The following is a 17,998-nucleotide window of genomic DNA, read 5'->3' as shown; positions in this document are numbered from 1 at the left end:
TTCAGTCATATTTAAATCAATTCATTCATTCGGGCTTTCATGCTTTGAAAACAGGAAAAGAAATGCTCAAACTATAAAGAAGGGCCAATCATCAAAGTTTCACATTTACCACGTCAAATCTATGCCGATGATATCCAGTTGTTGTCCTATTATTATTTTTATACTTTTTTGGGGATTATTTCCTATCTTATTTAATGGAAATCATCTTTAATGGAAGTGCAGCTTGAGGCTCTAACTGGAACGTTTTGCTTCACAGACCAGTTGCAGAATACTCAGGTTAAATTACACTCAGGAGGAATCCGTTTACTAATTAGGTGACTTCTGTTGTTGTTGCTCCGCTGCAGAATGAGAAACGGTTTTTGGTCAATAAATAATTCGCCAAACTTCTACATTGTGAACTGATCCAGTTCACTTCAAATTCTTCTTTGCAGTGGAATATTTTACAATGTTGCATTAAACTCCAAAGAAACAAGAGTGCAGCAGAAGATAATAAATGTTCCTCATTTTTCCTCTCTCTCTGTGTTCAACAGTTCACATTACCCTCCATCTGCTTGTCTCATCAAAGATTTTCTCCCCCTCACCAACTTTAAATATTCACTTCATGTTCTTTCAACAATAGCTTACAAACACTTGGAAATAATTGAGTCTCAGCGGGCTGACAAAAAAGGGAGCAGTGATGGTGCACAGTGGAAGTGATCAAATATGGCCTTGAGCCAACCGTCTTTGTAGATGGTCTTTGTATTGCCATTGATCTGGGGGTGGATACACCCGAGGAATACATTATTTATGCACACTTTTTTTCCTCCCGACTGTAGGGAGTCGCAAACAGTAATGGGATAAGATGGGTGTCACACTGGACAAGGGGAAACCGAGGCTGCTGAGTACACGACCAGCCCTGAGGACCAAAGGCAGTGGCCACAAAATAGTGATAGAGGGCTTTCATCTCCCAACAGAAGGGAAATTGGTGGGATAATGTACTCATAACTACTGTTCATGAGGTCCTGTGCTAACACAGAACCTCATAAAGTTCTTGTACCAACTTCTCAAACTTTGATGACTTAATCATATGTCCCTGCAGTAAACTGCTAAAACCATCAAATTTTCTCTCCCGCAGGGCAGACAAGTAACTGTGTTATTATCAGCTGTGCAATCTGCTTAGTTTGCCTCATGCGGAACGTTCTCGTGTTGGTGCTTTAAATATGTACGCCTTTAATGGGAAACAGAAGAAAAGATAACTTTGGCAACTCTGCTTTTGCATTTGTCGTCTCAGGGGTCATTACGTTGCCAATTAACTGTGTTTTTCTCTTTACATAAACACGTTGAGCCGCCGTCCTGATGCAGTCATATACTGGGACTCCACTGTGCTCTGCTGAGTGCTTTTAGAAAAAGCATCCTGCCATGTTCAGCATCTGAATTATTCAAATGTCTGTCATTCCTAAGTTTTAGTCATTCATGTTCCTGTTTGTTACATTTCTCTGTTTCTGTAAAGTCTGTGGGGTACAAATATGCATTATATGAAAATATGAACTTGTATTATATTGTGATTAATTTCAAATACTTGTGTAACAGAACATACTAACAAACTCCATTACTGCATTCATTTGTCCTAAGAAAAGTTTTGTTTCTTTTCTAATGGTCCCTAAAGGTAGCTGGACTGATTGGTGCAGCTGCATCTAAAACTTTATTTCCATAACAACATATAAAGAAGTAAAACTTATAACATGAATTATATCTTTGGGTGAGTTTTTTTGGCTAATTAAAACCCAATATAAGACAAATGTTTTATATCTTCTGTATGTTTACACAGTGGGAAAACACAACCCAGATTCAGTTTTCCTGCACACATGTGACCTATATCCACAGTTTTCATGGCAGTCTCAACAGCCCAATTCCAATATTTTCACTTTCAAAAAAGTCTGATTTGTGCCTCCTCCATATATGGAACCATTTCAGATCCGACCGCAGTCTGAACGGCCATATCGCATTTCATCTGCCTTTTACGTTACTGATGTGAGACATCCGTCATAATTCTGCACCAATAGAGGTAAACTTTAACAAATCCTGAAGTAAATAATGGCTGCAAACTATAATTAAGAAGAAAAATAAATAAAATCAGTCTGTCAGTGAACTACATCACATCCCAACCAATCCTGGTCCGACTCCACATCCAGACACAAGCTGCTGTTCGCTGAGCTTTCTTCTCATCAGTTTCCATCATCTTAGAATTTTGTGACCATAATGTTTGCTCCCATTGCGAAATAAACTTTACCGTGCTTTAAAATCCTTCATTTTCACATGTAAAGCATTCACTTATGATTTATATGAAGATTCCTGGTTATTGTAGCTCCACAGATCCATCTGTTCTAGTTTTAACTCGTTTCACTGCGGTGGTCTCATGAACAGATATTTCCCGCAGCGCCCCCTAGAGGTGACCCGGCGTTCCACTCCTCCCCCTCGGGCCTTTTTTCTAGTTTGATAACAGCGATTCGACTGTCTACCGGCAGAAAAACGTTTTATTCCCAAGTTTATTAAAGATCAACAACAGAAGAACTGGAGTACCTGGAGAAAACCCACCATGCACAGGGAGAACATGGAGACTCCATGCAGAAAGACCGGGGCTGGGAATCAAACCCAGAACCTTCATGCTGCAAGGCAACAGCTCTACCAACTGCGCCACTGTGCAGCCCCAGTAGCAGCCCCAGTAGCAGCCAGTGAAACATAATTTTGTTTTTCTTTTATTAGAGCCAGTGCAACATAATCCTCTGTGTACATGTATGGCTGTGCTCCAGGTTGCAACCAGCAAGACCAGTTGGGCAGTGTGGGGCCCCATGAGGTGTCCTTGTTTCCTCCCTATTCATTCTTCCATCATGAGCAAAGCCCCGAGTGCTGGGGGATTTTACACTAATATATGCTCATTGATTTGGAAATCACAGCCAGAACGCTGGCATCCAAAGCGAGGAATTACACATGTTGACAATAACAGTTGCTCTTGTAGACGTGGAAGTAAAGGTCAGTGCTTGAATTTGGAGGTTTAATTCCCAGCTTTTCAAACTGCACTCTGTGTGATATCTAATGTGGCAGCCTGACTGAATGCACTCTGTGGGTGATGAGGATTTCTCAAGACATGTGCATTTAATCTCTGCCATGAGTTGCACACATTATGAGCCTGGCGGGAGAGAGCTTGGTGTCATGCTGCTGTCATCTACAATTTTATTCTTAAGGGCATTTTAGGCGTATTTATTTATTTATTTAGGCTCCGGTTAATGAGCATGAGTGTGTCATTCACAGGACACTTGGTGTATAAGACAAAATTGCATAAGTTCTGCAAAATGATCCTTTTTTTTAAAGAGTATTATCATTAGTCTAATAATAATTTAAAAAATAGCAAGTAAAATTAGCTTCCAGCAAAATCATAATGCTCACTCATTTAAAACAAATATAATATTAAAAACATGAACATTAAAATGTGTCTATGAGTAAATAGAATCAACAGCAAAAATAAAATATGTGTTAAAATAATCAATTGTTCACAAAGTATGGCTGTACATATGCACAGTGAGAACTGCTGCCTTGCACCAGGAAGGTCCTGGGTTTGAATCCTGGGTCTTTCTGCATGGAGTAACAGCTAATGTCGTTTTATGGAGGTCTAAAGGACAGGACCTCAAATTGAGCCTTGAGAGACTCCACAGTGTAGGAAAATGTTCTGAGACAGAAGCATCAAGTGCAACAAAAAATTATATCCATCTTCTTAACACCCTTGTCCCTCAGTGGGGTCAGGAGGGTTGCTGGTGCCTCTCCAGCTAATGTTCTGGGTGAGAGGCAGGGTCACCCTGGACAGGTCACCAGTCTGTTGCAGGGCAACACAGAGAACAAACAACCACACACACACCTAGGGGCAATTTAGACAGACCAATTAACCTGACAGTCATGTTTTTGGACCTTGGGAGGAAACTGGAGTACCTGGAGAAAACCCACCATGCACAGGGAGACTCCATGTAAAAAGATTGGGGCTGGGAATTGAACCCAGAACCTTCATGCTGCAAGGCAGCAGCTCTACCAACTGCGCCACTGTGCAGCCCTGCATATATATATATATATATATATATATATATATATATATATTGAGTTTAAAAAAAAATATATATATATATATATATATATATATATATATATTTGATTAATATTCTAACATTATTTACTGACCTGATTACAAAATAACTATGTTATTGTTCAACTATTATTTAAACCAGTGAAAAATACTTATTTAACAAACATATTAGAATTGCACTGTATTTAATGTGAATTGTTTGGACAGTTTTGACAGTCAGCCTTAAAATATCTTTCTTATTTTCCATCTACTGTAAGTAAACCAGGGAACAACATCGTCCTGCACACACAATAGCTTTTCTTCAGACAAGTAACTGAATCTTCAAAGGCCATCACTGTGTAACCGAAAGGCGAACAAGAGTGCGACCACAGCAGGCAGAAGATTACGTGATGGCATCAGAATCTCGATCACCCCCCTGAAAGACTCGGGAAGGTTTAGGGTTTCAGCTTGACAATAAAGCCTCTTGTAACACGCTGAGCAGGAAGGGAGGAGGAAAGGATGCAGCAGGAGAGATAAAGACAGCCGACCAGAAGACAGATCCATTCACTCACAAGGCTCCTAATAAATCTTTTGTCTGACATTTTACAAATCCAAGAAGGAAGCTTTACATTAAAATAGAAACAGTGAATCATAGTAAATCCTTTACTGAGTTTATGTAACAGCCTGAAATAGAGCAACTGACTGCAGTCTATAGGAGAACGGGAGAACATTGTTATGAAATTGGGTTGGTTGCCTGGTAGCAGCGGCTGGATGGAAGCCAACTGTCGCTATCTTAATAGAAAAGAAACAGAGGTACAGAGGTTTAAAGCGCAGCGTAGTGCCTGCACAGGAATTAATCCCAAGTATTTTGTCTTCACTCGTACATTTCCGCTCCCTGAGAGGAAAACACTGTGAGCTCTGAACGAGGAGCAAAATGAAATACTGAAGTGTAAAAACAACAACTATTATCCATTTCTACACTTTTCAACTCATGTTTCTTTAAAATTTTGCTTTCATCAAGGAAGTTTTTTCATTATCAGGAGGTGAAACACAACAGAAAACAAAGTGAAACATTATTTTGAAGCTGTAGCACCTGCAGGCAAAGCACTTTCCAAACTGTCAGGGATTTTAAGTTTTTACTTCTTCCTACAAACTCCTTCAAAAACAAAAAACAATCAAGAGTCCACAACAGGTTTCAGTCAGACCAATATGACCCCAAACCTGTACCGTTTGTCCTTTTGACAAAACACTATTGATAAAACACACTGATTACTATCTTCATATTGGATAATATTCATTTTAATCTAGTAATTATTGCTAAATTATTGCTAGCTGTGTTGAAAATGTATCTGATGTAATATTGACATTTATTCTCTAAGAAAAATAATATAAAGAGATTAAAAGCTGCTGATGCTAAATTTCTGCCTTTTAATGTTTGTAATGACTGAGTTACCAGCTGTTTACCCCATATTGCCCGTTTCTTTATTACATATTACACTAGATCTGGTTTGGAGGGTGTTTTCTCCTCGTTGAGCAGATGATTTTAATGGAAAATGATTTTCTAAATCCACATTTAAAACCTTTGTTCTCCCTTCTGTATCATAAATATGCATATAACGAGTAGGTCAAAGTTTAGATGAACTTCTGAATGAACGGAGCAGGAAGTGTTTCTATTGGGATGTTTCCAGCTGTGGCGTTGCAGCTTAGCAGCAAGAGAACGATGGAGTTACATTCATTTTGTCCTGGAATGAATTAAAGTTATTAAACCCAGAGTTCAGTTACACAGACATTTATGTATTATGAAGCTACAGGGGGGTGTCGTTTGTAAAATAACAGTCAAAAATTAACAGCAATAATTTGGGTTATTTAGCTTATAATAAAAAAAGACAATGCGGGTTCGTTTGTCAAAAACTTTCATTCACTCATTTCTAAATGGAAAAGTTTCAAACATTTATTTATCAAGCTAAATATTTTGTTTGCCAACTAAATATTTAGTTTCAAGCTAAATATTTAGTTAGCTAACTAAATATTTAATATTAACTAAGTAGGCGACAGGCCGGCTTCCTTTCACTCTTCATTGCATCATAAAAACTGGTGGTCAGAGTCAGTCTGACGTTTTTTAGTTTTGCAACTTAAAGGAGTCGGAGTCTCAAACCCAAGTTGTCATGTCTGACCTTAGTACACATCAGGTTTCAGTCCAAAAGAGAAGAAGATCAGCAGCATGTGGGCGCTCTGTCCTGCTGAGAGTGGACAGTGCACACTGCACCAGTCCCCACAGAGGCTAAGGACCGGTTCATGTTCTGACATTTCCACTATTGTTACAGTGAAAAGACTACACTCTGACATATCCAGATCTACCTGAGAGGCATTAGTGGGGATGTTGTGAAGAATTCAATGACTTAACCTTTCCGGGCAAAAACCTGGCTGCTCATGGCAAATAAAATTTAAACTGCTGTCTGTATGATACCATCAGAAATAATTGTGTTTTTTATGTTCTTTTCTGTTGCTTGTCAAAGTTAACATACAGTGGACATTTTCCTAAAACTATAAACACAAAATTCAGACATCCATCCAGCCTGACAGGCTGGATGAGGAGCATTAATTAAGTAAACAGGAATCAGGAGGAGCTGCAGCGATCTGCAGTTTGGGCAGGAGGATCTGTTAACTGAGTTTACTTTTATTGTCTTGGTGGAAGAATGGCAAACAGAAAGCTGTTGTTCACATATAGCAGGAAGATGCACTGTTTGTAGTTTTTTACTACCCATGAAAAAAAGCTGTATTAGAGAAAATGATATATATGTAGAGAAAAGGAAGCTTGTCAGTTATTGGAAAGATGGACAGAAGCTAAAAGCCTGAAGTCTTTTTTGTAAAACTCCAGTCTTTACATACCAGGTCCTTACAAGTCCAGGAAATGTAGATTTTGAAACTGAGCTGATCAAACTTAGTCCAGATGCCTAAAAGTTTGTAAGCCTTATAGAAGACTCCAAAAATGATCTAAACCTAAAATGTACAAAAACCTGACTGCTGCAGGAGCACTCTCAAGGTCCGTGTTTTGTACTCTTTCTTTAAATTTTCAGAATAAAAATTAGGGGGAAAAATCTAGACATCCGAGTCTGGAAATATATAACGGTGGTTTTTAAAATAAATATGGAAGGACTCTGATGATACACGGCGAGTCATGAAATCGGTGCCAAAGACTGGATACAGTTTTATTTTCTGCAGAGCAAAAAGGTGCAGATGAGGTGGAGAAAGCAAAATCTTTACATTTAAGCTGTGGATGCCGTTGGAGGGTGTTTGCCACCTTTTGGGGAGGCTGTCTAAGATGCTTTTCATTTTCCCAGTACCATGTCGGTTGCTATGGTGCAGCAACCTCTGGCCCGTATTCTTAGCCAGCCAGCTCCCCCCTGACCTCTGTTAAAGCTCCTTGTTCGACACACACTGCCCTCGGCTGCTTGCCCAGGAAGGTCATCCTTCAAAGTGACACAGACAGCAAGGTCACCGTCAGTGGATGCTGTCGGCAGATCAGTTGTCTCGTCCAGGTCCGTCTCTCCCCTGTTACTGTATCCCTGCAGGGCTCCAGTGCCACCAGCAGCCACTTAGCACGTCATGTGTCCAGAAAAATACCGGCTGATGTTCCATCTCCTCTGCAGAACCGCGGCGCTGCCTCCCAGCTTCCTGGTCCAGTCTTCCTTACTTCCTGTGACGGCTAAGACGTTAAAACCAAACAGCACAAAGACGACTCTGGTAATGTGCTAAACAGACTTGGCCCGTGCTTTTATTCATGTCAGCTCTAATAAGATTTTGAGTGAGAATTCCACTTCCTGTTTGGCATACACAATTAAACCTGAATCCTATCCTCCTCGTGGGGCTCTCAGTGATGATGAGTAAGCATATTCCATAAATGACCCAGCTGTTGGAGCATATTGTGTTTCGCCTCATCAGGGATTCAGAGGGACGGATGGCAGATCAGCTGCAGTCGCTCAGGGCTCCGTCTCCAGCCGAGCCGCCGGCCGAGCGAACGGCCTGCACCTCAAACTGCCTGCTGCAGCCAGGTGCTGCTGGGGACGCTGCCCAGATGTACGCCTCATTACAGCAGGACTCAGACAGCATTTGTCTTAGTAAATGATAACATTAGTCTGAGAGAAATACTTAACTGCATATAGTTAGGAATTTCTGACACACTGATGAGCAAAAATTTAATCTGTGTATATATTTATCTCCTGATATATTTGAATAGATTTGAATAACTTGACCGGAGCCTGGCATCAAACACACTTTTGTGTTTGAACAAGATTAAATGCAAACTTAATGCTAACTGTATGCAAAGGTCAGAAAGAGAAAAACAGAAGTTAAATCTGAAACCCTGAGTTTCAGTCTGCGATCATTGATTTTTCTCCCAGGTCCTTAATGGACAGGCTAAAAATATGCAGCTTCTGGCTGCAGCTTTTATTTTGACAGAGATCCCTGCACATCTGCCCTCTAAGAACAAACCCAGAATCCAAGCAGCATTTTCAAAACAAGCTTTGCTGGATTCATGTTTAGTGATATTTTGAAGAACCTGATATGTGTTTAAATGTATAAAGAGATGACTGCAATCCAGGTGATCCTTAAAACAAGCAGGAGCTTAGCTGCTGCTGTAAATGCTCATATCAAATATCGCACATGTTCAGCAGTCTGCTGCTCTGTGTGCAGACATGTCAGCTTTCTCTCTGAAATGTAACAGGAATGGACAACGAAACAAAAATACAGAAATAACCCTGTCACCTCTCTGCACATTAATGTTATCATTGTAAAACGTTAATATGTGATGTTTTAATAAATATGATCTCATTGACTCAAACAGAAAAATACACACCCTCATTTATTTATGTCTGCTTTGACAAGCCAACTATGAACCTCTGGCAAGTCCTGCAGAATAAAGTCAGCATCTCCATTAACATGATGGACTCATTTTAAACATAATGTATTTTAGCTCAAACCATAATTATCTTCCAGTCTGAGCAGAGTAGTTTTCCTGTCAAGATCCAAATGTGCTTTTCCTTTCATATAACTGGATACTGTTGTCTGAAAATAACCCACACATGACTATTAAACCAGTCTGAGGACAAGATTTCAGGAGAAAACACTGGATTCTATAACGCTGAAGCAAAAACTGTTTCCAGACTTAAGGAAGAACTGCTTGATGTCAGATTAAAATCAAATCAAACGTTGCTCACCTACACATTGTAGTCACTGCTACAGAATTACAAAACTATGCAAACATCATAAAAACTTTTCCACATTCGTTTCTTCACAGCGACAAACGTTTTGTTTTATCTGAGTTTTATGTGATGGACATTCAGAGCTTCCACACACACCAGCTTTGGGCATCTGGACTGCAAGTTTGACCCGTTTTTCTGAATAGCACCAGTCTCATCACAGGTTGTATAATGAATTTAGGTCTGGACTTTGACTAGGCCATTCAAACACTAAAATATGCTTTGATTTGAGCTATGCCATGCTAGCTCCGGCTGTTGTCCTGCTGGAAGGTAAAATCTGATCCCAGTTTAAAGTCTGACAGGTTTTCTTCTAAGAATGTATTTAGCTCCATGCTCTAGTGGAGCCCCCCATGCATGATGCTGCCACCACCTTGTTTCCCTGTGAGGATGGAGTGAAAACGTAATTGTTCTCACTTTCAGACAACAACTTGATCCTCATGTTTGTTGTGTTTCTCTGGTTTGTAGCAAACTGAAAAGACAACGTCTCGTGTCTTTTCCTCTCTGTGATTCTTCCACACAGGCAGATCTCTGCAGCTCCTCCAAAGGCCTCCACACAGCAGCTGGATTTATACTGAGATTAAATCAGAGAGGATCAGCTCACGCTTCGAGTCAATTAGATTTTATCTGCAGGTATCATAGCCCACATGCATGCCACGCTATTCTGATACTTAAATCATTTCAAAAACCATAAATTATTTGACTTTCATCTCCGTTATGTGTTCCAATAAAATGCCCACAGGTTTCTAGTTTAACATAACAAAATGAAGAATCAGTATGAATTATATAGCGAATGGGATGCCATAATGATCTACAGGATAATAAATGTACACAAATGTTTGTGTTGATAAATATTTCAGCCAGATTTCTGATATCCAGCTATACTACAGTTAATATGTGAGTCAGGAATTAACATGGAAACATTCAAACTCATGTTTTCCTATTATAAATAGGATGAAATAATAAACTGTCTTCACAAATGAAGATGAAAATGCAAAGAAGATGATCTTTACACATCTCTTAATTCATATTAATGAGGTTTATTGTACATGTCTGCACCTAATATTAAGATCATAAGCCTGATTTATGACATAACACACGCGTCCTGTTAACAGCAAACCTAAACGGTGTATCTGATTACTTGATTTATCTTATTTTAGCGATGTCAGTGTTTTGGCCAGTCATTAGCTCATATTATCCCTCATTCTGCCAGTTTCTGAAAGTATTAAATTAAAACCCTGGTATTTATTCTCCTATTGTCGTTTCTGTTGATTTCAATGTAAACATCCTGTCAGGCAGGCCGGATAACCTCGAAACAAAAAACAGCTGCTTCTCTACTTCCTCGCCGTCCTGTGATTCAGAGCAGCAGAGCCGCTCTGAAAATGGAGGGCCTTGTCTTTGCCTCCTTTATTAATGTCAGAAATGTGGAGAGAAAACGGGCTGCGTGCTGCAACACAGAGAGAGCAGGATTATGGATTCACACGCAGGCACGCTCACCTGGACACACACACGCTCACACACGCTGCTTATGTATACAAACGTCACACGTCACAGCGCAGATGTGTACGAAGACTCGCTCTTACACATACGGGCCTAATCCTCAACATTTACCAAATCCAAAGGGCTGAAATAGGCAGATGCAGCTTCGCTAATTCAGAGTTAAAGCACATACAAGAAGAGCAAAGTCCGTATTAGTGCTTTCCTTCAACCATGCTGCTCCATATCAGAGGGAATGCGTCAGCTCTACCATGGTTAACACTCAATAAAACATCAAAAGGGATGAAGCTCAGAGGTCTGGACAAATACACACCCACACACACACCAGATCCAGAAAGTCTTTTCCTTCTCACACACGTACATACACTCCTGTGTGCATATTTAACAGCTGCGTGGTGTGGGTGAAATGAACAGGCAGAGCAGATAACTGGTTTGCATCCCTTTCAAGGGAAAGCAAAGAGACTATGTCAACTGAATGCTAAATTTCAATTTCAATGGAGCGTTTGTGTGCCGAGGCTTCTTGCAATCAAGCCATATATCCACTGGAACAATTGGCAATCTGGAAGCCAGGATGGACGAGTCAATGACAGGTACACAGGAGCTGTCATCAACTTCCCATCAGGCTCCACTTCCCCCCAGCGGATGATCCGAAAGAGGAGAAAGACTCCTTTTGAAATTTTTATATCCAGAGGCAAAGGCATTTAATGGTCACTGTTTTGCATGTTACATGAGGAGGTGGCATTATGAGCATGTGCCAATGCCAAAAAGCAAGCTGTGACAGACAGCTCATTCATTATTCAGGGATTTTAAATATTTCAGGGGAGCGACAGGAAGCTCATGAAATAAATATTTCAAACACTGCGTTACAAAAGGAGGTAGCCTTACACTTGTCTCATATTGATTAAGAGGGCAGTGGATTTGCTCCTCATGAAAAGAGCATGTAGGCATGGAGACCGCCTCCTGAAAGGCTCTCATTTCATCTAGAAACTGAGGAATGTTTTTAAAAAAAACCATTAAAGACTCAAATGAACATTAAAAAGAAGCTGAGGAATGCTTTTGTAAGAGAAATGGACTGCTGAAGCAGGAGGGTGAAGGTATAATGTAGGGCGTCGGAGATAGTGCACCGCTGGACACAATCGGCTCTCTGTCCACAGCGATAAAAAGAACAAGGCATCCTTTAAAATGCAGCCACTCACTGAAAAGTAGCTGCTGCCCAAAACTAATTCTCCTCACGCAAATTCAAGACATCGCAAAAAGCCGGGAGAACACAACTGCCGCAATTATGCCCCCCTCCTCTGCTCCCTCCCCTCCCCTCCAGCAGCAGCCTCCCCTGGTGATACGATGTGGCACCGGAGGTGGGAATGAATCGCTTCATAGACAGGCATCTCCCTTCTCAGCAAACATGCACAAGTATGCAGATAGACACAGATACATTCTTCTCTGCAGAGGGGAGTAGCCTGCCAGCAGCCATCAGAAAAAGCAATCATGTTCTCTGTGAGACATGCAGGGAGGCTGCATGGAGGAGATGGAGATCCGAACTTTGAAGCTTCAGCAAAACTGATCAGAAACCAGAAGAGATGCTCTCCTTCTCATGGGGCTGATTTGGTCATCCAGAGCTTATGATTTCTGTAATTTCAGTCATAAATGATGATGTGATATTTACTTACCTTCCAATATTATCCAAACTCCAATAGTCCAAGATAAGCCGTCAGAGAGCTCAGTGCTGCTCCACAGAAAAGGTGAAAATCCTCAGAGTCTCAGAATCAGAGCCACATTTAGAGCTTCTTCTGATCACAACTTACTTTTACTGGGAAACATGTCCTTCACTCAACCTGTGTATAATCCACTCCCTTATACTTTCCTGGTTGGAGACGATTTCCACTGTGATATTCCAGCCTGAAGTAATGTCATGTATTCTTCTGAAAGAATGGTGAAGGGAAAAACTGAGCAGGAGGAAAACAGGAGAAACTAGCAGCGAATCCAGCCGGTCCTCTGTTCAGCAGCTCTTCTCCTGCCTTCAGAGGGAAATTCAGCATCTGCTCTTCATCCCCACATCAAGAGGAGGGTGTCCCCCCTCCTCTCTTTTAAGGATGGAAACTTTCACGCACCTCTACCAAAGCTGTGACATGTGACAGTGGATGCCAGTGAGCCTGAATTATGTCTTCTTTTCCGTAGTATCCTCCCTCATCAGTGGATTTGATCCTTTCTTTCTCTCCAGTTTGTGTTTTCTGCGGCTCGCTCCTCTGCGATGGATGCTGAGGAAGCGGCGGAATGAGACGAGCTGCTCGTTCTCCTGCTGTGGGGCTCTTTCTCTCTCCCTCTCTTTCCTTCACCCTCCCTCCTACATGCTCCCTCCCTGCTTCACACTGCACCTCCCCACCTCTCCTTCCCTCTGCACACACACTCACACACACACACAGATATGCACTTCTCTTGCTCTGGCTCTTGACAATTACTGCTGTGCCATTTCCAGCCGTGTCAGACAGAAAGGTTCACCGCCCATGCTCCTTAGAGAAACAAATAAGGTTTGATAAATATGTAAAATCAAACAGATATGAAGAGAAGGAGCAACAGCATCGAGCAGAGAGGCAATCGAATCTCCCTTCTTCATCCTCCTAACCTGATTGCTAAATATCCCTGGGGCTGACGCTGCTTTGCATCTCATCTCTTTGTCATAACTTCTCGGTTTAGAGGAGTCGGCTTGATGCTGGCCAACTGTCAAGAGTGACTGAAGAGGAGGACGAAAATAGCAAGCAGGAGCAACACACTGCATGGAAACAAGGACAATGCATGTGCAGTAGCAGGTGCAAAGTTATATAATTAGCTGCTTCAGAAGAGTAAGCTGTAGCCGCTGCATGTGCAAACTCAGTAATCAGCTGACAACCTGCAGCACGCCGCCATAAATAATGTAAACAAAAAGAATCTGTAACATGGAAGTCTCCCACGGAACCTGAATCTCACATATGGTCCTGCAGAAACCCGCAAGGCCATTACTGGCATAAACCATTTGTTTTGTACTTAAAGTGCATGACAGTGAAAGATTCTGCTCTCACTACACACCTACTGCGAATAAGTAATGATACTAAAGCAAAGCAATTATTTTGCTAAACTTGTGCTTCCCAGTAAGTCTGAGAGTTTGTTTTGTGTGCTGTGTAACCCCTGACACGTTCATCCATTTATATGAAATGCAGAATAACAATTTCACCTCTCAGCTATGCATAAAGCAGGAAGCATAGGAAGCACATGTTAGGATGTATAGTTTTCCAGTTTTCACGTTGTTTTGATGAAACCACTGCAGCTCTGACGCCATGAAGCCGAGGAAACGTTTCAGGACTAAATGTTGAACTGCTGACTCCTTCAAGATGGTTAACTTTGTTCCCCCAATATTTTCCCTACTGATTTCTTGGCTACTGCATGCTTTAGTTAGAAAGTACGTTTTTTACATCATCACTATAATCAAGATGGAAATACAGTATTTAATATTTTAATATCAAACCAAATAAAAATGTATTAATGAAAAGTATGTTGAATGCCTGATGTAAGGTTGTTAATTTTATAGAATTAGCAGCTCTGCCTGCACCGTGTCCTTCTCAGTCCTTCAGCCAGCAGAAAAGTGTTCAGCTGCGGTTACTCTGATGGGTTAATCACTTTGTTGAAGCATCAGCATCAAATGTAGAATGAATTGACAGAAGTCTTATTTTCCAGTATCATCATATCTTCCTCCATCCATCCATCCATCCATCCATCCATCCATCCATCCATCCATCCATCCATCCATCCATCCATCCATCCATCCATCCATCCATCCATCTTCTTAACACCCTTGTCCGTTAATGGGGTCAGGAGGTGCTGCTGCCTCTCCAGCTAACGTTCCGGGTGAGAGGCGGGGTCACCTGGACAGGTCACCTGGACAGGTCGCCAGTCTGCTGCAGGGCAACACAGAGACACAACCATGCGCACACACACACTCACACCAGTCATTTTTTTGGACTGTGGGAGGAAACCGGAGTACCCGGAGAAAACCCACCATGCACAGGGAGAACATGGAGACTCCATGCAGAAAGACCGGGAATCGAACCCAGAACCTTCTTGCTGCAAGGCAACAGCTCTACCAACTGCACCACTGTGCAGCCATCATATTTTCCTGTGCTGTGAAAATGAAATAGTGTGAGTTGAGTATTAAGCTCAAATTGTGGAGAGATTATGTTCTGTTTCCATGTTCTGCTCGTAAACTAACAGGAGAAAAAGCCAGACCTTCTTATTGGTGGGTTTTCACCAATGCTATTTTTACCGCTGCCAGATGGCACAGCGTGGCTGACAATGTCTGTGAGTCAACTTAAAAATGCGACAAATGTTCTAAAACTGGAGGCAGCATTCAGTAAATGCATGTATCTTTACAGAAATATTGCTGTTTCTTTGACCAGACTGTGAAACGCGGTGGAGCTGACCCCCTGGCTGAGGCAACGCCGCCAACGCTCCTCAATATCAATAATCATGTGGCTCATCTCCCAAAACCATCAGCCAACAACTACAAGGGCGTTCCTAATGCTCCCTGACTGTCACAGGAAGATGAAGAGTGGAGCATTTTGTGTTATGTTTCACTAATAATACGTGATTTCTTTTGTTTTTATATCATGATAGTGGTGCCTTATTAAATTAGATAGATTTATCAACCACATGTTCATAAATTATGAATTTTTAAAACATTTTTCAACTTACATTGCACTTTATGTGGTAGATGATTTCAAAGTAGAGCATAATTGTGAAGAGGAAGGTTTATGATTTGGAAAATCTTTTGCAAATATTCGGGATATTGGTTTGTATTTCGCTTTAATGTAACCAAACCAAGCAGATCCTTCAAAAGTCAACTAACTAGTAAAACATGTCCTGATAAATCCGGAACAGTTTGGATCAAAGCAGATCCAGGTGTTAGAGTGGCCTAGTCAAAGTCCAGAATTAAACCCAACTGAGAATTTGTGGCAAGACTTGAAAATTGATCTGCATTGTTTGGAGTGTTAAAATAAATATCTGAAAAATAAACAAGAATTTACTGAATTTTTGTTGTCGTAGGGGAACTAAACATGGAGAAAGGGAACCTGAAAAACTTCTACGGTGCATTTCATCCAGTTTCTGAGCTCTGGCATCGTTCTTGTCTGACGCTGATGGTTCTGATGCAGCCTAGTGGGAATTTAAAAGCCGTTTAGCTCAGCATGTTGAAGCTCTTCCTGCAACAAACGTTTACTGTGACTCGGCTCAGACATTTTTACTCTATCCTGTCAAACTTTATTAAGCTCTTCTGAATATTAACCACCTTTACCTGCTTATGATCTTGGAGCATACAGTCTAAATTTTCCAATCTTAGTGAGACATTTCATGTCCCCTGTCTAAATATTTCATCAAGTAACTGTTTATATAGGAGATGAAGACCAAATTTATCTCCTTTAACAGTTGAAAGTAAGTGAAGGTGACATTATTTCCATCCCAGTGAGGAGGAAAACACACTGTTACATCTTTATTGACACCAGGACGACGTCTGTGTGAACTTAATTATGACTCATTTGTATCCGTTGTGTAAGTGTTGTGTTCAGTTCAACACTTTGCTTTGTTTGCTGCTTCTACTGAACGGGGCGTTTCCAGGATCTGGACCCATTTCAGAACCAAATGTTGTCCGATACTTTTAGCCTTGAGGAAAATGAAATGGCTCATCTCCACCCCATTGATCACCAGCAAATCTACAGTCAGACATGTTTAGGGAGAACTAATTGGGGGCGGGGAGCATATCTCATTAAGCCTCATTAAACCTCATTAGGATAAAGAGGATACAGATCAGAAAAAGCTCCAGAACATTCCCTGGATTCAGAGGAAGTTGTGTCTGCCCAACAGGATGATTATAAATATGCAGCCTGAGTGGTTCTGTGGCAGATGACTGGGTTGTAAAAGCACAAATACATTTATTTACATAGCATGCTTGTAATGACTGTACTTTATTATAATTCAACCTTGAATAAAATTCTGATTGTGATGTCCAGAGAAAACAAACCTGAGGTTATCGGAGCAGTTAGAGAATTCAAGAGAAAACTTGATGAATGGATTCCTGTAAAACTGAATGTTTCTTTTCAAAGCAAATTTGTGAAAGTTGAATTGAAAAACGTCAAAATGAATTTCACCCTAGCCCTGTAAAAACAACCCTTTGTTCGATACTCTTTCCTATTGCTTGCTGGAGTCTGTTGAAGTTTTGAAATTTTAGTTAGTGATTTTATTCAATCACTAACTTTTGACTGTGACGTCTGAAACTCACCAGCTGGATCGAAAAGGAAGACCTGCCACAGCATCTTCATCAGCAGTAACGTGACAAACGTTCCTCTGGACCCGATTTGAAATGCTCAGTGTTTGAAAGCGCCGTCAGCATGGACTGAAGGCTTCGTTCATTTCCTCTGCTACAACCTGAAGCAGTCAACGATTCTAAAACATCGCAGAAACTCATGTCATCGATCACGTCTTCTTCTGTTCACTGATTGGGCCAGACGAAATTCATCCTGAGAAATCAAGCTCAATAAGAGAAATGCCAAACGAAGCACGGAAAATAGGTGAGAATCAAGAGGAAATGTGTGAGTTATCAGAGGCTGGATATAAATGTGTCATACTTTTATTTCTTCCTGGAAACGATGCTGAAAAACTGTCATTTCTCCTCATACTGACATGATTGTTTACTAGACTCTAGTGCAGAAACAACTACAAAGCAGAAGCAGGAGCACAAGCAGAAGGTAAGTTGAATTTATTTGTGACCAGCAGCGGGGGGGGGGGGGGGCGGAAACAGACGGGTGGATGGAGCGGTAGCAGGCAGCGGGTAAGGACCCGTCGGGGTTTTGCTTGTAGGAGGCGAGGGGGGGGAGGTCCCAGGAGGGAGAGCCGGCGCATCCACTGAGGTCGATGGTTGGGCAGGCAGGCGAGCGTGTTGAGCGGGGATGATCCAGCAACGAAGGCGGACGGACAGGACACGGAGCCAGGCAGGAGACGGGTAGCGGCTGCGAGCAGGAGCCGGAAGCCAAACCAGAAGGGGGGGTGGAACGAGGATTACTTCAGACGAAGGAACAAGGACTCTTTTTGACCAGGAACAAGGACTCACTGGAAGCGTAGAACCATCTGGCAGCGCCATCAG

General features: G+C 41.4%; 1 protein-coding gene across 4 annotated transcripts in view; it reads right to left on the bottom strand.

Moving 5' to 3' along the window:
- Nucleotides 1-13,151, bottom strand: part of lingo2 (leucine rich repeat and Ig domain containing 2) — a 205,037-nt gene extending 191,886 nt beyond the window's left edge. For all 4 annotated transcript variants that reach the window (XM_081611929.1, XM_008421021.3, XM_008421026.3 and 1 more), the window contains exon 1: nt 12,507-13,151. The gene's annotated coding sequence lies outside the window, so the exon portion shown is untranslated. The remainder of the gene's footprint in view (nt 1-12,506) is intronic.
- Between the last annotated feature and the right edge of the window lie 4,847 nt (nt 13,152-17,998).

The sequence above is a fragment of the Poecilia reticulata genome, chromosome 10, assembly GCF_904066995.2.
Source record: "Poecilia reticulata chromosome 10, P_reticulata-male-v2, whole genome shotgun sequence".
NCBI classification, from domain to species: Eukaryota; Metazoa; Chordata; class Actinopteri; order Cyprinodontiformes; family Poeciliidae; genus Poecilia; species Poecilia reticulata.
The sequence above is the reverse complement of the archived record's forward strand: the minus strand, read 5'-3'. Positions and strand labels throughout refer to the sequence as shown.